We start from the raw sequence: 17891 nt of genomic DNA, 5'->3' as shown, positions 1-17891 counted from the left end.
AGGAGGCAGCTCCCACAATGAGCTTAGCCCCTCTCCCATCAATTATTAAAAAAGAAAACACCCTAAAAACTTGTCAACAGGCACATCTAAGCAAGGCACTATATATGTGTATGTGTATATGAATACATGTAAAAATACTTCTAATCAGTTTATGCTGTGATCTTACTTTCTTGTATCATTGGGCTTTATCTCCTTAACTGTCCTTCTGGCCTCTGCCTTCTTTCCCCTCATGTCTTCCAATTACTTGTGTGCTAAATCTAAATGGGAATTTGTCATAGGCATCTAGAAACAAGGAAAAAGGGAAACTTGATTGAGAAAAATGCCTCCTTTAGATTTGCCTGTTGGCAAGTCTATAGGATATTATTTTTTATTGATGATTATTGGAGGGAGGAGCTAAGCTCAGTGTTAGTGCTACCATCTCTGAGACAGGTGGTCTTAGATGGTTGAAAACACAATGAATGGTCCATTAGGAATCATCATCATAGAAAGAAGCATCCCTTCATGGTCTCTGGTTTGGTTCCTGCCGCATATTTCTGTCTACCTTGAGTTCCTGTCTTGGCATCCCTCAGTGATGGACTGGGAATGAAATGCTGTGTTTCTCTGAAGCAATCAGTGGCCCATCTATTCACCAAGTTCAATTATAATTATTGAAAATTGGAGCTGTTACATTCACCAACCCATCTCTGCATCAATCCACAGAACAGCCACCATATACTGTGTTCCAGGAGCTACTGAATGAATAAGGAAACCCAGAGGGAGCCAAAGAAGAGAGGCTGTGGGGGAGGGAGGGGTGTTGAGAAACTGTCACCTGAATAGTCTCTAGATGGAGAGTGGGTCTCAGTGGAGCAGAAAGAACTAGGGGACCAGAATGCAGTTGACAAGAGGACAGGCAATGTGGGGAGGTCCCCAAGCACCCAATGTTAATTGACAAAAATGTTTGACAAAAGCAACTTAAGGAAGGAAAGAAGGAATGAACGGATGAACAAAAGAAGGAAGGAAAGAAAGAAGGAAAGAAGGGTATATCTTGGCTTAGGGCTTAATAAAGATGTTTACAGTGAGGAAGTCATGGGGCAGGTGTGTGGTATCTGGTCACATTGTATCTGCAGTCAGGAAGCCGAAGAGGAATTGGCTGGGTTATGAAACTATAAGGCCCACCACAAGTCATATACTTCCTCTGGCAAACTGCCACCTCCTAAAAGTCCCACAGACTTCACAAACTGCCCCACCACCTGGTACCAAGTGTTCAAACCCATGATCTTAGGGGTGGAGACAGCATCAAACCTCAACACTAAGACTGAAGGAAAGCCGTGAGAGAGTCACAGAGAAGAAGCATTGACCATTTTGTAAGGATTGGCCATTTTGTAAAGGTAGAATTGGGGGGGGGGCAAATTTAAATGTAGAGAAATTTTGACAAGACCGTCTAGACTGAGAATCCTTATAATCTAGTAACCAGATTCCCCTATGAATAACACCTTGTGTTGCTATGGGACTGTATTTGTAGTTTGGACTGACATAATTATATATTTGTTCTTGGTTTTTATGTGGTTACTCCACCCCCACTCACTGCCCAGGTATTCCATACAAGATGCTCTGTGATATCTACCATTATTAGCCTTACCCTCCTTTTGGATTTGATGGTTTCTCAGACTTTTTTTTTTTTTTTTATCATCTCAATGACCTTAGGAGCATTCTGATAGATGTACTTGTGAACTATTTTGTAGAATGCTTCTCTGTTGGAGTTACATTTACATAACAACTCAACTGGATTGGGTAGATTTTCCCTTATCACAATTTAATTTGGTTGGGAATGAGGACCACAGAAGTAAAGCGCAATTTTCATCACACACAAGAGTCAATTTCATCAGTGTGATGCATCATTGGTAATATTGACCTTTAACATCTGTTGGGGTTATGTCAGGTAAAATTTCCAGGCCATCATAAACAAGAATGTGAAAGCGTGGTGGCTGTTTTTAATTGTCAAAATCTATAACCACTTGGAAAAGGAGTCTCAATGAAGGAGTGTTTAAATCCTTTTGGCTTCTGGGCATTGGGATTTTCTTGATTGTGTTAATTGAGATAGGAAAGCCCACTGTCCTCTGTGGGTGGCATCATTCACTATGCAGGAGATTCTGAACTCTGGGAGAAGTTGAGCTGAGCATCAGCAGCTAACTGAACACAAAGTGATGGTTTCTCTCTAGCTCCTGCCAGTGTCTTCCCGTCTATGACAGACTGCAACTTGGAATTGTGAACTCAAATAAACTCTTTGTTTATTATGTTCTGTGGGATATTTTATCGAAGTAACAGAAAAGAAACCAATCTTGAATAGAAAATGAAACTAAACTTGGCATAATCTACAATTAACTGGGAAGAGACTCTCAGTAAACGATTTTCTAGATCAGGTTAACATGTAACCATGTTTGTGGCGCTTTCCTTTGCTTCGCTTTGCTTTCCTTTCTGTTCCTTCCCTTCCCTTCCCTTCCCTTCCCTTCCCTTCCCTTCCCTTCCCTTCCCTTCCCTTCCCTTCCCTTTCCTTCCCTTCCCTTCCCTTCCCGTTCCTTGTGTTGTCTGTCCCATCTTGTCCTTTCCCTTCTGTTCTCTAATCGCAGTACTTTACCCCTTCTATTTTTCTCCATTCTTTCCCATACCCGTGGTCATATATATCTCACAACCTACTTTACTAAGGGTTCAGCATCCTCTCTAGCCTACCACCAACCAGAGGTAGTGGAAAAGAAAGGTTATTGGGAGACAGGGGAAGTGGACCTGTTTAGAAATAGTTCTTTGGAACAATTTCAATATTTGTTGTTCGAAGTCCAGTCCACTAGCAAACACCACACAGGATCACCAGCTAATTTACTTGGCAAACACCACATACAAATCAGAAGCTGCATTTCAATCTCGAAGAAATCTTAAGACTTGCCAACCAAACTGAGTCAGCAGAAGTGACAAGAAGCTGCAGGAATCTCACAAGAAGGTCTTTGGTGAGGTCCCCTATGAAGTCACCACAAGTGAAGCTCAGCAATGCAATGTAAAGTGAACCAAGGCATGCATGCATTAGCGAAGACTAGCAAGTTGAAGCAAGGCAAAAAACAATACTAGAGCACCCACTGTCTGAGAGGTCATATTTATATTCATTCTAAACATTGTGCTCTCTTTCACATGTTTGCTATAGCAAAGCATTCTTTCACCTGTGTGCCCAGGCAAAACATCATTTGACATAACTGGCTCTCCAAAGAAACCAGAAGTTTCATTTCACATACCCCCACCTACAGACCGATAGCCTCTTTTTCTTTGATCATTATTGTTACAGACATCGAATTGTCAGGCAGTGATGGTATACACCTTTAATCCCAGCACCTTTAATGGTAGGCAGAGGCAGGTATATCTCTGAGTTTGAGGTGAGACAGTCTACAGAGTGAGTTTCAGGATAGCCAACAGCTACACGGAGAAATCCTGTCTCATAAATCAATCAAAGAAAAAAACGAACATCAAAAACCAAAACAACAACAAAAACATCACCCAACCAAACATGTGTTTGTATGTATATGTATGTATACATATCTAAAATACAACATTCTAAGCCTACTTTTATTGTTTATGTGCATGTGTTTTCAGGAATTTCTATTCTTTGTTGGAATCAATAACATAAAAGGATCTGCCCACTGTAGAAAACACTGTACCCTAGCTTGGATAGTACAAGAGTGGAAAGAGCTTGGCTATGCTGAATTTACTTCCTTTGAAGAACTACACTTTCCTTCCTTCCTTCCTTTCTCTCTCTTTTTCTTTGTTTCTTTGTTTCTTTCTTTCTTTTTTTCTTTCTTTCATCTTCTATACCGCTGTTCACAATTTATATTACCAACAACAATTTGTGAGAGTTCAGAATTTGTAATCTTTTTAAGATAATAACCATTCTAACTGGGATGTGGTAAATTGTAATTTCTCCTTGCAATTATTTGTCTCATGAGAGGCTAATATCCAGATCATGTACTATACTACAACATGTGTAAATGATAAAAAATAGTTTGATTTTAATTTGACATCTGAGCCAAAATGATCCTTTCAAAAGAAGAAGTAGAAATGACTTTTCAAAGTGCATGTCTTGTCTTTCCAATGTGTCTATGTTCTGTCCTTTTATATTCAGTCTAACTAGTCATCATACTTAAAGTAAGTTTCTTGTAGCTAACACTGGGTTGTGCTATATGGTACTTGTACTTAGATCATTTATATTTAATGTAATCATTCTGGGATTTTAGACTAACTTTGGTTCCTACTGTACCATTTGGGTCTCTCTCTTTTTCCCTCTCTCTCCCTTCCTCTCTCCCTCTCCCCCTCTCTCCCTCCCTCCTCCTCCTCCTCCTCCTCCTCCTCCTTCTCCTCCTCCTTCTTCTTCTTCTCTCTCTGTCTCTGTCTCTCTCTCTCTCTGTGTGTGTGTTTCTTGGTTTTTCTGTAGCTTCATGAGAAAGTTTTAAAATTCGACTTTGATTTATTTACATTTTCAGTATCTCATTATGATGGTTCATCTTGACAATCAACTGTGTGTCTAGGAAGTTAGTAAAGCTCACTTTTGGGTATGTCTCTGAAGGCATGATTAGAGATGATTAGATTGACTATCAGTAGGCAGTGGGACTGTAGAAATGTTCTTGGTCCATGTACTTCTGCCTTGCCTGAAGCCCAGAAATAAGGGTCCTTATTTTTGAATTGTGAGCCCAAATTAATCCTTCTCCCTTTAGGTTGCATGTCTTAGGTATTTGTTGGAGGAAGAAGAGTCTAAAACAATTACTCTGTGTATTTTCTTAATGGTTATGGCACTCTTCAGTCAGGCATCTGGATCTGACACTTTAAATGATGTGTAGACACTGTCATTTCTAGGTTGCAAAAGTTCCTTCAGGACCCTTGACTTTACCTTTACCCAGCCTGTAAATGTGTTTCAAGGTATTACTTCTGCATGCTCTTAAAATTACCATGTCAAACACCTTATGATTTTAGCTATGAATAAATGGAAAGATTCATCTAATGCTTATTTATATTTCTCTTTAGTTCTTTCTATTGCTTCCTTCCTTTGAATTCTCCCTTTGCTGCCTTCTATTTCTAGTTGGAGAAATATTTTATCTACTCTAGAATATATACATTATTTCGGTTTCTGTATGTCCAAAAATGAATTTAGATGGGACTGGAAAGATGGCTCAGCAGTTAAGAGCAAGTACGGCTCTTGCAGAGAACCCAAGTTTGGTCCTTGGGACCTACATCTGGTGTTCCACAACCACCTATATCTCTAACTCTAAGAGATCTAATGGATCTTGTGTCCTTAGACTCCTGCACTCATATACAGTACTCATAGACAGATGCATGCACTTACATATAAATACAATAAACATTAAGTCTGGGAATGTAGCTCACGAGTGGACTACTTGCCTGGCATATGCTGGACTTTGGGTTTGATTGGGCAGCACCAGAAAATAAACACAACCAATCAAACGACAACAACAAAAACCCCAATAAACAAAACAAAAACAATAAAACATTTTTTTTAAATCAGATTAATGATTGACAATACCTCCCACTGTCTTCTGGCCTCTGCAACTTCCAGTGAAAACCCCATTGTCTTTCAAATCAGTACTTATGTGTATGGGTGCTTTGTATTAGATTTCCAGGACTGTAACAAAATACCTGAGACAGTCCACCTAAAAAGAGGAAAAGTTCCTTTGACTTGCTGTTTTATAGATTTCAGTCTTCATAGAATGGCCATGTTGCTTTGGGCACTATGGTGTAGCTAGAAATGACCAAAATGACCACAGTAGGGGGCAGTTGATAGAGGAGACAGCCAAGACGCAAAGACGGTAGAAAGGAGGAACGGGCCTCAATGTCCCCACTGAGAGCACACTTCTACAAGCCTTGTGTCTTGATGCTTCTACCACCCCAACAAAGCTGAGCTGGGGACAGGTTAAAATTCAGACCACAGACCATGCGGCTTCTCCCTGATTGTCACTGACATTTTTTTGCTATTTCATTTTCTGTGTGGATACCTCTCTCCTTATGATATGCCCATTTTTAGTTGAAGGTATGTCAAAAATACATCTTATCTCTATCTGTGTTTTACATGCATGGGTGTTTATGCACATACCGGATGTTCTTGGAGGCCAGAAGAGGATACCAGATTCCCTAGAACTGGAGTCACAGATGGCTGTGCCTAATATGTGTGCAAGAATTGAAGCTGAGTCCTCTGGCAAAGCAGCCAGTGCTCTTCACTTCTGAGCCATCTCCCCAGCCCTGCTCAGCCTATTTTAAAGCACTGTAACTTAAGCACACTCAGAACTCTTCCATTAGCCTGCCATTGGGCAGAACCGCCTAACAGAAAACCCATTATACAATAAAGACCTGAGTAGCTCATGTCAGTGATGGGTACTATATTGAAAATAAAGGAAAAAGAATGGCTTCCTGGGTGTGGTTCCCACTGTTATCAAGTTGAAAGTGAAGTTAGCCATTGTGCCTCCAGGACCCTTGGTATTTTAATGCTGGTGTACCTTGGTGTGTTGGGGGAGGATGCGACTCAGCTTCATGAGTCAAGAAGCTTATCTTGTCGACCAATTATCAGTGTTTGCTTATTATGTGTTTGAATGCACTCTTGGCCTGGTTTCTCTCCCTTTTCCACCCCTGTCTCTGATGCAAGTCCCTGCCCAACAAATCCCAGAGGCACCGCTGAATTTCCCTGCACCCATTCGGAGGAAGGTGATTCATTTGACAAGTTCGCTTTGTCAACCCCAGCTCAAGGCTGACACCTGTGGAGTCTGCCATTTTGGATATTGTGGTTTTCATGTCTATGGCGTCCCTTTAGTTCATTTGACAACCTCTATTCTGTTTGTTTCTTTTAAGAAGGAAAATGTAGCCAGTGAGGATGTTGGGTGTTCCTTGAAGACATTTTGGCGAGGGGTGCCTTAATCTTTCTCAGATGCACCCAGGGTCTGATCAGTCTCAGTGCTGCCCCAGCTGATTGGGTTCATTTGAAAAACGATTTATTTTCCAGATCCTTGGTGGCAAGTATGTTGGCTTTTATGAGCCTCTAAGAGCTCCTATCGGGTATGGAGATGGGAGACTGTGGGCCGCCTGTCAGTCTTCCATGCTGACAGCCACTCTGCATAAGCCTAGTGCTTGACCCACTTTTGTGGACGTCAGACTTTTAAGCTCTTACGATGCTGCTTAAGCTTGCATGGCTAGGGCTCCTGATCAATCTTTGATGCCTTCATCTGTGAAAACAGAAGGTGCTTCTTGGGGGGTGCCTGGGGGCACCACATCATCTACCACGGATGAGAGGCAGATTCAGGTGGGGTAGGGGTCTCTGTAGGCTCCTGCATAGAGGTCAGCGAGGCACAGGGCTTTGGTGTGACGGCTGTTGCCTGTACTTTAGACTGTCCATTGATGCCTGGGGCTGGGAGCTGGGATGTCCTGGGGCTCCGCTGCTGCTGTAGAGGAACGTTGAGAGGCCTTTTTCAAGGCCTTCGTTGTATACCGAGTGCTGGGCAACCAGGTTTGATGTAGTCTTAACTGCCTTTAGATTGGATCACTGTCCCAAAACGGAGTTGTGGGGCAGTTCAGTGGGGATCAGTTTGAAGGTTGCAGCTGACTCCTGCCTTGCTCTGTTTCCTGTGTATCAAGAAGGGAAGAAAAACCCTCCCTTACACACTCTCCACACACTCCACAACGCTTTGCCCAAGCACTTAGGGCCTAGTAACCATGGGCTTCCCACTGGGTCTTTGTTGGATCTTCCTCTAACCTCTTCTTGCACTCCTGTGTGTGTGTGTGTGTGTGTGTGTGTGTGTTGACAGGAATCCTAGCCTGCTTGTATATGAAAGATAAAAAGTCAAGCTGGGAACTCCGGAGATGGAATAAGTCAGAACATGATACTGTGGGACGCCTGACACCCTCCTCCGGCTTCCCTGTGCTCATGGTTGCACGTGTACCCTTCCACAGGTGTGTGCCCGCCACACCCTCTCTCCCACACACAAAGTAACTGTTTGAAAATGCAAAGGCAGGGAACTCCCCCACTGCCCACCCTCGTCCTTCATCTTGCTGGGTCCTCCCGTCATCGTCTGCTGAACCCAACAACGGTGATTCGTTAAGTCAAGGGCGGGGAAAGATGAGCCTGCATCTGCTCCCGTGCTGGGAATCTGCTCTATGGTTTCCTTGGATTCTTTCTTTTAGATATTTATGTGGGGTGCAGGGAGAGACAGACACACAAACACACAGACAGACATGCACATGAACACATAGACACAAACACAGACACACTGACACACACTGACACACACAGACACCCATGGACACATGCACATACACACACATAGAGAGACAGATGCGGAGAGACAGAGACAAAGTGACAGAGAGATGCTATTTAGCTTAGACCAGCTTTGAACTCATGATCCTCCTGCCTCAGCCTCCCAAGTCCTGGGATCATAGATGTACATCAACACACCCTGCTGATGGATACTTTTAGCATCACAGTTAATCAAATGACTATCTGTTGTTTAATCCCACACATGTACCTTTCCACTGGGGAAGAAAGCCTTGGGGATCCTATTGAAAATATTGCTCTCACTTAGCCAAGTTCTTCTCCGTCCTGTGCCTAGTAGAACCCTCCTACCTACATGGAGTCCAAACATTTTGTAATATTGCCTTTTGTCTCAACCCCTTCCATGTCTGCAAGTCAGCTTCATCCATGTCCTCTGCATGAGGAGCCCTTGTATCTGATTGGCTCACTCCCCACCCCAACCTCGATGCTCTATGCAGATGATCTATTTGGCTTTTGTGGTCCTGATACAGAGGGAGGGTGATAAACCTGAAATCAAAGCAGTTTCTGGGATCTGCACTGCCTCTGCTTGGCCACAGTTCCCATCTGAAAAGGCTTGGATATACAGAGCTGCCCTATTTAGCTGTTGGTTGGATGCAAGGTGTTTTCTCTAGGGGTGGAGGCCATTATCCAAGCCATCCTTGGGATGAAACCAGGGTGGAATGTCCATTGCAAAGACTTAGAGTGTAGCCTTGACTCCTTCAGGGAATCCAAGGAGAAGGTTGCCTAGCTAGGAGCCACTTAGTGAGACTCTCCAGGGAACATACTAATAACCCTATTTCCTGTGTCAGGTCCTGCACCTGTCACATTGTCATGGTGCTAGAGCAGCTGACTGCCAAGTACCCTGACTGTGAGTCAGGGCATCGAGCCAGGCCTCTGTGTGGTTAGAAATAGCTTTGAGTCTCTGAGTGGCAGCGCTCTTGGTCGGATGCCTTTCTGTCCAGATTCCAGGCTCAGGCCCTGGACATATGACTCAGGTCCAGCCTCATGGTGGGCGTGTCCGGTCTCTGGGGCAGAAAAATGTGTTCTTAAGAAGCCTGTTCTGAGAGCCCTCAGCTACATAAAGGGTAAGGCTGTAGAGTGGGGTGGTAACCCTGACTTACCAGCAAAGGAAGGGGGCTGGAGAGGCTGTGCTCTTCCCAGGATACTTCTGGGGAAGTACCTGGGGAAGGCCAATTGCCTAGGCTAGCCCACTGCAGCCAGAAGGTCCCTCTGGTGTATTATGGCCAATGACAGAGTATTTCCTGTTCCACTCACATTCTGTTTCTTCCTGTTGGCCATCACTCTCTGTCCTGAAGCCTGTTCTTAGGGTCTTGCTGGTACCATGGGGAAAAGCTGTCTTGTGGTAGCTCCATTCTCCTGAGGGAAGATGTAAATTCAAATCACCAGTACAATAAGAAACAAGGGTATAAAGAGTCGTTGACTGGTCAGAAAGGAGCAGAGCCCCACCTCCCAGTCACAGGATCCTGAAGACTGGCTACCTGTCTTATGACCATATTAAAATACATAAGCAGGAGAAATTAGGAGAGAGCTTTCAAATTTTGCTTCTGATTTCAAAGGCTCTAGCCCATGGTCACTAGGTTCTGTGTGCTTGGGCAAAGCATTGTGGAGTGTATGGGGAGTGTGTAAGGGAGGGTTTTTCTTCCCTTCTTGATACACAGGAAACAGAGCAAGGCAGGAGTCAGCTGTAACCCTCAAACTGACCCCACCCCACTGAACTTCCTTTATCTAGGCCCAACCTCCTAAAGTTCCAGAACCTTCCAAGGAAGCATACACAGCTGGAAGCCAAGGAGTGTAACACCTGAACCTGTGTGGAGGACTCTTTACCTTCTAGTCACAACAGAGCAGGTGAGGGCATGGTGCCCAGCTGTGGCTGGGAAGGAGTGAGACATGGGTCACTTCAAGTTTCTTCAGGTTTACAGGAAGGGACACGGAGAGTTTATTAAGGAAAAGGTGGGAAGCCGAGACCATGGCTGGCCACTGTGGAAGCAGTCTCCGAATTCCCACTGAGTGGCTGCTACCAGAGAGAACCATTTTAGCTGTCATGTGTGACATGGCATTTGTCAAGGGAGACTGGGCCTCCATTCTGATCTAAAAGATGTCTAACTCATACTTAGAATGGCTGCTTGAGGCCTACAGTTACAAGGGTCCACTCACTTTTCTGTGGCTGAGACAAAATACTCCACAGGAAAGGCTTCTTTCTGAGGGAGGAGAGAGGGAGGGGGGAGGGAGAATGGAATGGGGAGGGAGAGGGAGAGGGAGAGGGAGGGACAGGAAGTGGGTCCATGCCATACACCCTCAATCCCACTTCCCAGAGTGACACACTTCCTCTAGGGAGGTTCCGCCAATTTTTTTTTAACCTTCCCAAACAGCACATTTCACGTATTCAGAGCACTCCACGAACAATCTCAAATCCTAGACAAGGGACCAGGAGGAGATGGAATGGCTCAGAACTCAGAGTCCAGCTCATGTTAGGTGTCCTGTGAACTATGGGAGTAGGAGTTAGGGCAGCATCCCCCCCACTAGGTCCCCTAGGTTCCCCCAGGCCTGATGGAAAGCATGGCTTCTCCCCATTGCGAGGGAGCCCCGTCTGCACTGAAAACCATTTCCCAGCCACTGCCTTCCCCGCACCTGTCTTACTTTCTCCTTCTTTCCTCCCAGCAGACCACTCCAACCCCAGGGCCTTTGAACATGCTGTCCTTCTGTCTGGAACACACTTTTCTTGATATCCGCAGAGTTAAACTCCTTTTGGTTCCTCAGATCTCAGCTTGAACGGTTCCTCCTCTCCCACGTCTGATTCCCATCACTCTCCCCAAGTGTTCTGTAGTGTGTGTGTGTGTGTGTGTGTCGAAAACCCGTCTGTCTACTCTCCTTTTTTTACTATCACCCTGCTCCTTCAGGAATGTAACACCCTGGGCATGAGGGGCAGGTCCCTCCAGGACCAGGAGCCCAGTTTGGCATCCTTGAAGATGCCGTTCAGCACGGGGGACATCAGGTTACTTCTTCCCCAAGACACTCTACTACAGCAGGACATCTCAACACTGTCAGATAGCAGGAGGAAGGGTTTGGAGGGGAAATACATTTTTAATCTCCACCAACACGTGATGTGATTAACGCTAACAAGGTGTTTTGGAAGTAGAAAACGTGGGGGGGGGGGCGGCGGGGGCGGGGCGGGCGGCGGGGGCGGGGCGGGCGACAGCTTATGTTTCTGATCAGATGAATGCAGTTTATGTCTCCTGGTCAGATGAAGCCACAATCAAATCTTTATGGAAGCAAAGAAACCATAGCGGGAAGATTTAGCAACTGAACAGACTAGGGGAGATTTTTTTTTCCTTTTCCTTACTGAATCCTGAGACTACTTTGTGGGGTTGTAGGGGGGCGGGGCTGGAAGTCCAAAGTCCTACCAAGTGGCAGCAGCCCACAGGGACTCTGGAAGGGCGGCTCCTTCCTCCAGACCCGCACTCCCTGTGGAAGATCTTGCACACAAAGGCCCGTTTTTCTCCCGATCAGCAGAAAGAGTCATCCCACAGAAGCAGGAATACCTGGACTGGCAGACCCACTCGGTCCCAGCTTTGTCCCCCAGAAGCGAGCCAATTAGCGAGCCCGGCCATTATTTACATTTCCTGCAATATATCAGTAAAATCGTGTTGATGATTTATCGTGGATATTATGGTATTGTCAGCATAATTTATTCAGATCCTGCTGAGAATACCTGCAAAATTAAGTAAAAGAAATGGCAACGGATCCATCGCTTTCCAAAGATATTTCTGAGCCTCTCTCTCCTCTCTCTTGTCTCTGTCTCCCCCTTCTCGCCTTTTTAATGAGGATGTATGTTAAGAAAAATCATGGACCACTTACCTATTAAATTGTTCCGGGATCATCTACATTCAAAGTTTCCTGAATATTCTTTCCCTCCATCTCTTCCCTTTGCAGAACGGAATTCGGACTTTCACTTAATTTCCTGTGTCCTTTGTTTTCAATTTGGTGTTTCAAAAGAAAAAAGGGCAGGTTCCCCCCCCCATATAGTTTAGATGTAGTGTGTGGTTGCACACAAGGCTTCCCTTTCAATCCATAAAACATCCTGATTCCTGCCTCACGTTCAAATACCCCCGCCTGCCGGGAAATAATTGTTACCTATTCCAATTAGAGAGAAAATATTCTGGGCATTGAAGCCATGCGTCATGTAGGCACTGCAGAGAGCTGTTCACAATAAGGGCAAGCAGGGTTGGGGACACCAGAGCTCTGGGTTCTAGTCCCTGCTCCTTTTGGCCTGGGTGTGAGTACAGAGGTCACAGAAGCACCCCAGCTTCTCCCTCCTAGCCGAGGGAGGCAGCGTCTTCCTGATTTTGGTTCTTATGCTGATGTGCATTCGCTCCAGGCCTGGGGAAAGCACACAGGGCACGTCTGTGACAAGTGTCAGAGTTACCTTTTCATTGGCACGTGGGACTTTTGCAAGTAATGGGTCTCGCCATGACATTTTCCTTCTGCCCACGATGTTCTCTGCTCCTGGCCATCCCCCTGCACCGACTCTAGCCTCTCTCCTCCCCACTCTCACTGATCCTCTTCCTCTTCCCAAACAGTCTGATTTCTACTCCCTTGTACTTTCGTATGGAGATCCAACATATAAAGGGAATATCAAGGGGTTTGAGGCGAGGTGACGGGCAAACCTGCTCCGCACGGCACCACGGAACCTGTGATGTAACCACCCACCCGTCTACAGTGTTCTACTTTTCTCTCCCTCTCATAAACATTAGGACCAGCACCAGCTTATGGAGGAGAAGGCGTGTTTCAGCTCACACTCTCCAGGTCCCAGGCAATCCTTAAGGGAAGCCAGGGTAGGGACTGAAGCAGGAACCTGGACCAGGAACCACGGACAGACACGGTTTACTGCCTCGTTCTCTGCATGCTCGGCCCGCTTTTCCTATAGAGCACATTATCTAGGGATCTAAAGAACCGGATTTGGGCAGTTTCTCCATTGAGGTTCTTTCTTCCAGGCTCCCTGCAGATTCGTCTAAGTGTTCAATAAAAAAAAAAAAAAAACAAAAAACAAAAACAATCTAACCAGGGCACTGTTTTTTGCCAACCATGGTACTTCCCCAAGAGCGCCGCGTCCGAGTTTCTTTGCACATTCCCGTGGTTTGAATAGGAAGCGTCCTCATAGGTTCATGAATCTGGGCACTTGGTTCCCAAGCGGCCACTGCTTTGAAGGCTTGTGGGTCACTGGAGGTGGGCCTGGAGGCTTCACAGACTGCCCTCGCTTGCTGTTCATTCTCCGTTTCCAGACTGCGGTCACAGGGCTGTGAGCCCTTTCCCAGTCCCCTTGCTCTTCTTAAATCGCTTGTCATATATTTGGTCCATTCAGCAAGGATGGCAACTAATGCACACACACGGCACACCATCCCAGCATGAACACCTCCCCGGGCAGGTTCAATTGCTTGGTGGCTTGCTTCGATCAGTGCCACAAAGTGCGCTAATCCGATCCACTCGGTGCCCAGTGTCGTGGCGCACTGGGGAGGTGGAGGCAGGGGGATTGCAGACTTGAAGGCAGGCCAAGCTCCACCGAAGTGGAAACTTGAGGGTTCTTTGGAAAGTCACTTGGATGGTGTTTTGCTGGGGACGAACACGTGAAGAAATGTTTAGCGGAAGTGGACGCAGGTCAAAGGCTAAGGCAGACCCGCGAAGGAACGTTTCGCTGAAGCAGACACAGGAGAGAGGATGTTCTGCAAAGCAAGCCCGTGAAAGGACCCGTGACGAAGGATTCCTTGCTAACAACACGCATGTATTGGTCTGCCTTACAATGCATAGTTGACTCCATAGAGAGAAATACACCGAACACCCCATCACCCGGGAAACTCTGCTGATTGGCGGAGTGATGTCAGCTGGGATGGATGCATGTGCCGAGGCAGGAGACATGCTGAGGAGGACATGTGCTGCTTGGAGAGAGTATACAAAAGATTTGAAGGACAGTGACTGGGGCTGGGCTAGGGTTATAAAGAGGGCTGTGCGGTGTCTGTGGGTCTCACTGAGAGAACTTCTCCTGACGTTCCTCTGGGTCCCTGCTGATTTGTGCTGAGGCTGAGGCATGGCTGTCTCTGCTAGGTAGTGCCACCGCTGCTGATTCCTGTCTGCTATCCCCATGCTACGGAACTGGACAGCTGGTGTATCCGTGAAGTATTTGGGAGTGGATCGAGCTGCCGCTGCCTGCTGACCTGTGAACTCAACTGCCATTTCCTGACAACACAGACAAGAGTTGCTCCGAGGAACCTTTCTAAACAGGTCCACTTCCTCCGTATCCTTTTTTTTTTTTTTTTTTTTTTTTTTTTTTTAATCTTGCTTCCTGTGCTACAAGGGAGGTTAAAGCGTTTAAGAACCATCATTAAGAACAGGTTTTAAAAAATTGAAGCTACACTCCATAGTGAGACTCCATGGCTGAAACTGCAGTTTGGGGCTCTCTGTAGCTAAACACCAGCCCTGGATAATTCAAGCTGACTGGGACCCCAGGGATAAGAGCCCCTGCCCACCGCGGTGAGATGCACTACATGGTTTTGCTTCTTCTGTCTCTCTGCAAGAATCTGCTGCAGACCCACCTATGACATGATTCCCAGTGTTATCCTGGGTACCAAGGATGGGGCCAGGAGTCCGTTTCTTATGAGTTCCAAGAGTTGGAGAATGATGTCTGTTCTGTGTGGTTATGGTCACATGGGGTTGTTGGGAGCTATGGTATCCTGGTGCCCTCACTGTCGGAGAGAGGGGAGGAGGCAAGGGGAGGGGAGGAAAGAGGGAGAGAGGGATGGAGGGGGAGGGGGGAGAAGGAGAAGGAGTCAGAACTCTGAATAACTGTGTACTCAGGCTCTGATACCTAGTTCACTCCTGCACTCAAGTCTTGGTGACACCCAGAGGATGCTCTAAGAAAATCCAGTTTGTAACTTTAATCACCTTGACCTTTGCAAACAAGACTCTGAGAACTGCTGAGGGGTCCCAGATTCAGACATCCTCCTCTCTGTCTCTCCCTCCTCCAGATGCCCCAGCTGTAATGGAAACATTTGATCTGGACAGAGGCCAGAGCCCAGTGCTACTGTGTATGTTCTAGTGACTCTTCTGTTGCTGTGTAGAGACACCAAGACCAAGGCAACTTATAGAAGAAAGTGTTTAACCTTAGGGCTCATGATTCCAGAGGGTTAGAGTCCATGACCATCACGGTAGGAAGAAAAACAACAGGCACGGTGTTGAAGTAGTAGCTGAGAGCTTATGCATTAGGATGATAACCAGAAAGGGGAGTGGAGAGAGAGGGCAAAGGGAGGGGAAGGGGAGAAGGAGAGGGAGGGGAAGGGGAGGGGAGGAGAAGGAGAGGGGAGAGGGGAGAGGGAAGAGGAAAAGGGCGGGGAGAGAGAGGGAGAGGGAGGGGAAGGGGAGGAGAGGGAGAGGGGAGAGGGAAGAGGAAGAGGGAGGGGAGAGAAAGGGAGGGGAGAAAGGGGGAAGGTGGGAGGGAAGGAAGATAGTGTAAACTAACAGGGCCTGGAATGGGTTTTTGAAACCTCAAGCCCACTCGTAGTGTCACACCTTTAACAAGGATACACACTACAATCCTTCCTAAACAGTTCTACCAACTGCAGACCACGCCTTCAAATGTATGAGCCAATGGGGACACTCTTAAGCAAACCGCACATCTGCCACCACTTGCCCCTTACGTTAAGAAAGATACCAAACAACATGCAAAGCTCCTACGAGGCTATGGATTCAAGTTCCTCTTCAGCTGAACAAGAGCCACCTTCATACCACTTGAACTGGCCTTTTGCATCCCCTAGCTTGAAGACATTCATTTTCTCCTACTCATCAGGTTGATTTGGGTCATTTCCAAGTATTGATATTTGAAAAGTTATCAAGTAGAAGATGAAGGCAAGGTGGGTGGGCGTGGCTGGGGGCTGGTGATGGTGGCGATGAGCACCTGCTGAACGCAAGTTCTCAGTGCAAGAACTGAGAGGCCCTGAGGAGTGTGGAACGTTGTCATTGTGGTGTTAGTATGAGAGGCCCATTCTGCTTGGGCTATCGGGGCCCTGGGTGACAATCTGAATGCTCCACACCCAGAATCCATATGTTGGAAACTCATTCCCAAAGTTAGCATCGCAGTAGTATTAGAATCGGGCTTTGGGGAGGTAATCGGGGTAAAATGGGGTAAAAATTATAGAGTTCACAGAATGGCTTTAGTGCTTTGAGAGGAAAAGAGACCTGAGGTGGCCAACTGTTCTGACTCTCACTCGAGGCTGTCTGTTGCATTAATATATAGCGAACAGACTCTCAGCAGATGCTGCTCATGCAACGTACCCTGCTGTGGAGTTGGACTTCTCAGCCTCCAGACTATGAATCAAATAGACTGTTATCTTTGGCTTCTGTTGTTTGTTTGTTTTTTGTAAGTGAAGGTTTTGGTTTTTTGGTTTTTGTTTTTTTAAATATTCATTGCAATAGCAAAAAACAAAGCCAGGCTATAGGACCCCCACTGGAGAACAGTTGAGGCGCCTCTTCTATACCCCCGGAGGAATCTCATTCCTAAAGTCCCAGAGAACAGGCTTTCTGGGAAATTAAAATCTCTTGTCATTGAAGGCTAACTTCCCCCCGTATCTTCATAGTCCTGACTTTAAACAGTAAGGGACCTGAAAGGATTCATGATGCAGAAATGGAGGTGGCCCTGTGGGACAGATACCCACTTCTATTGTTGCATTTAACCTTCATAAAGGATTTCTTTATTTTATAGGTATGAATGCTTGCTTGCATGTATGTTACACAGGCCAGAAGAGGGAGCCAGACGTCCCTGGAACTGGAGTTATAGATGGTGGTGAGCTGCTGTGTGGGTGCTGGGCACAGAGCCCCAGGCCTCTGGAAGAGTAACCAGTGCTCTTTATGGATGAGCTGCCTTTGCAGCCTGATTATTGATGAATTTTTAGCACAGGAAGTATGGCCATAGCTGACTTTTCCTTGTGTGTTGGGGAAGCGAAGTTACAGAATCCCTTCCTGTGGCTTCTGACTCCCGGAGTCTTCCAGAAATGTATATTCAGTTTTGTGAAGGCTACAGTATTTTTGTTGTTGTTGTTGTTGTTGTTGTTTTCAAGTCTAAACTGTACTACTTGGTTTTTTTTCTCCTGATTCACATTATTCTTTTTTATGGTTCAAATTCAGGTTATTATTATTTTTTTTTTAATTAGAAAAGTGAAGTCTGATTTAAGGATTATCTAAACACAAGAAAGAATAGATAAAAGTAAATCATTTTGGACATATTTTCCTTGCCTCTCAATCAAAATTACCTTTAAAATTCTTTTACTGTTTACTTTATTTACATTTCAAATGTTATCTCCATTCCCAGTTTCCCCTTCACAAGCCCCCACCTTCGCTCTCCACCCTCCCCCTGCCTCTATGAGGGTGCTCCCTCACCCACCCACCCACTCCTGCCTTGGTGCCCTAATGTTCCCCTATCCTGGGTCATCAAGCCTCCACAGGACTAAGGAGCTCCTCCCAGTGATGCCAGATATGTATCTGCTATATATCTAGCTGGAACCAAGGA

Source organism: Micromys minutus (genome assembly GCF_963924665.1).
Source record: "Micromys minutus genome assembly, chromosome: 32".
Taxonomy (NCBI): Eukaryota; Metazoa; Chordata; class Mammalia; order Rodentia; family Muridae; genus Micromys; species Micromys minutus.
Note: the sequence above shows the minus strand (reverse complement) of the source record.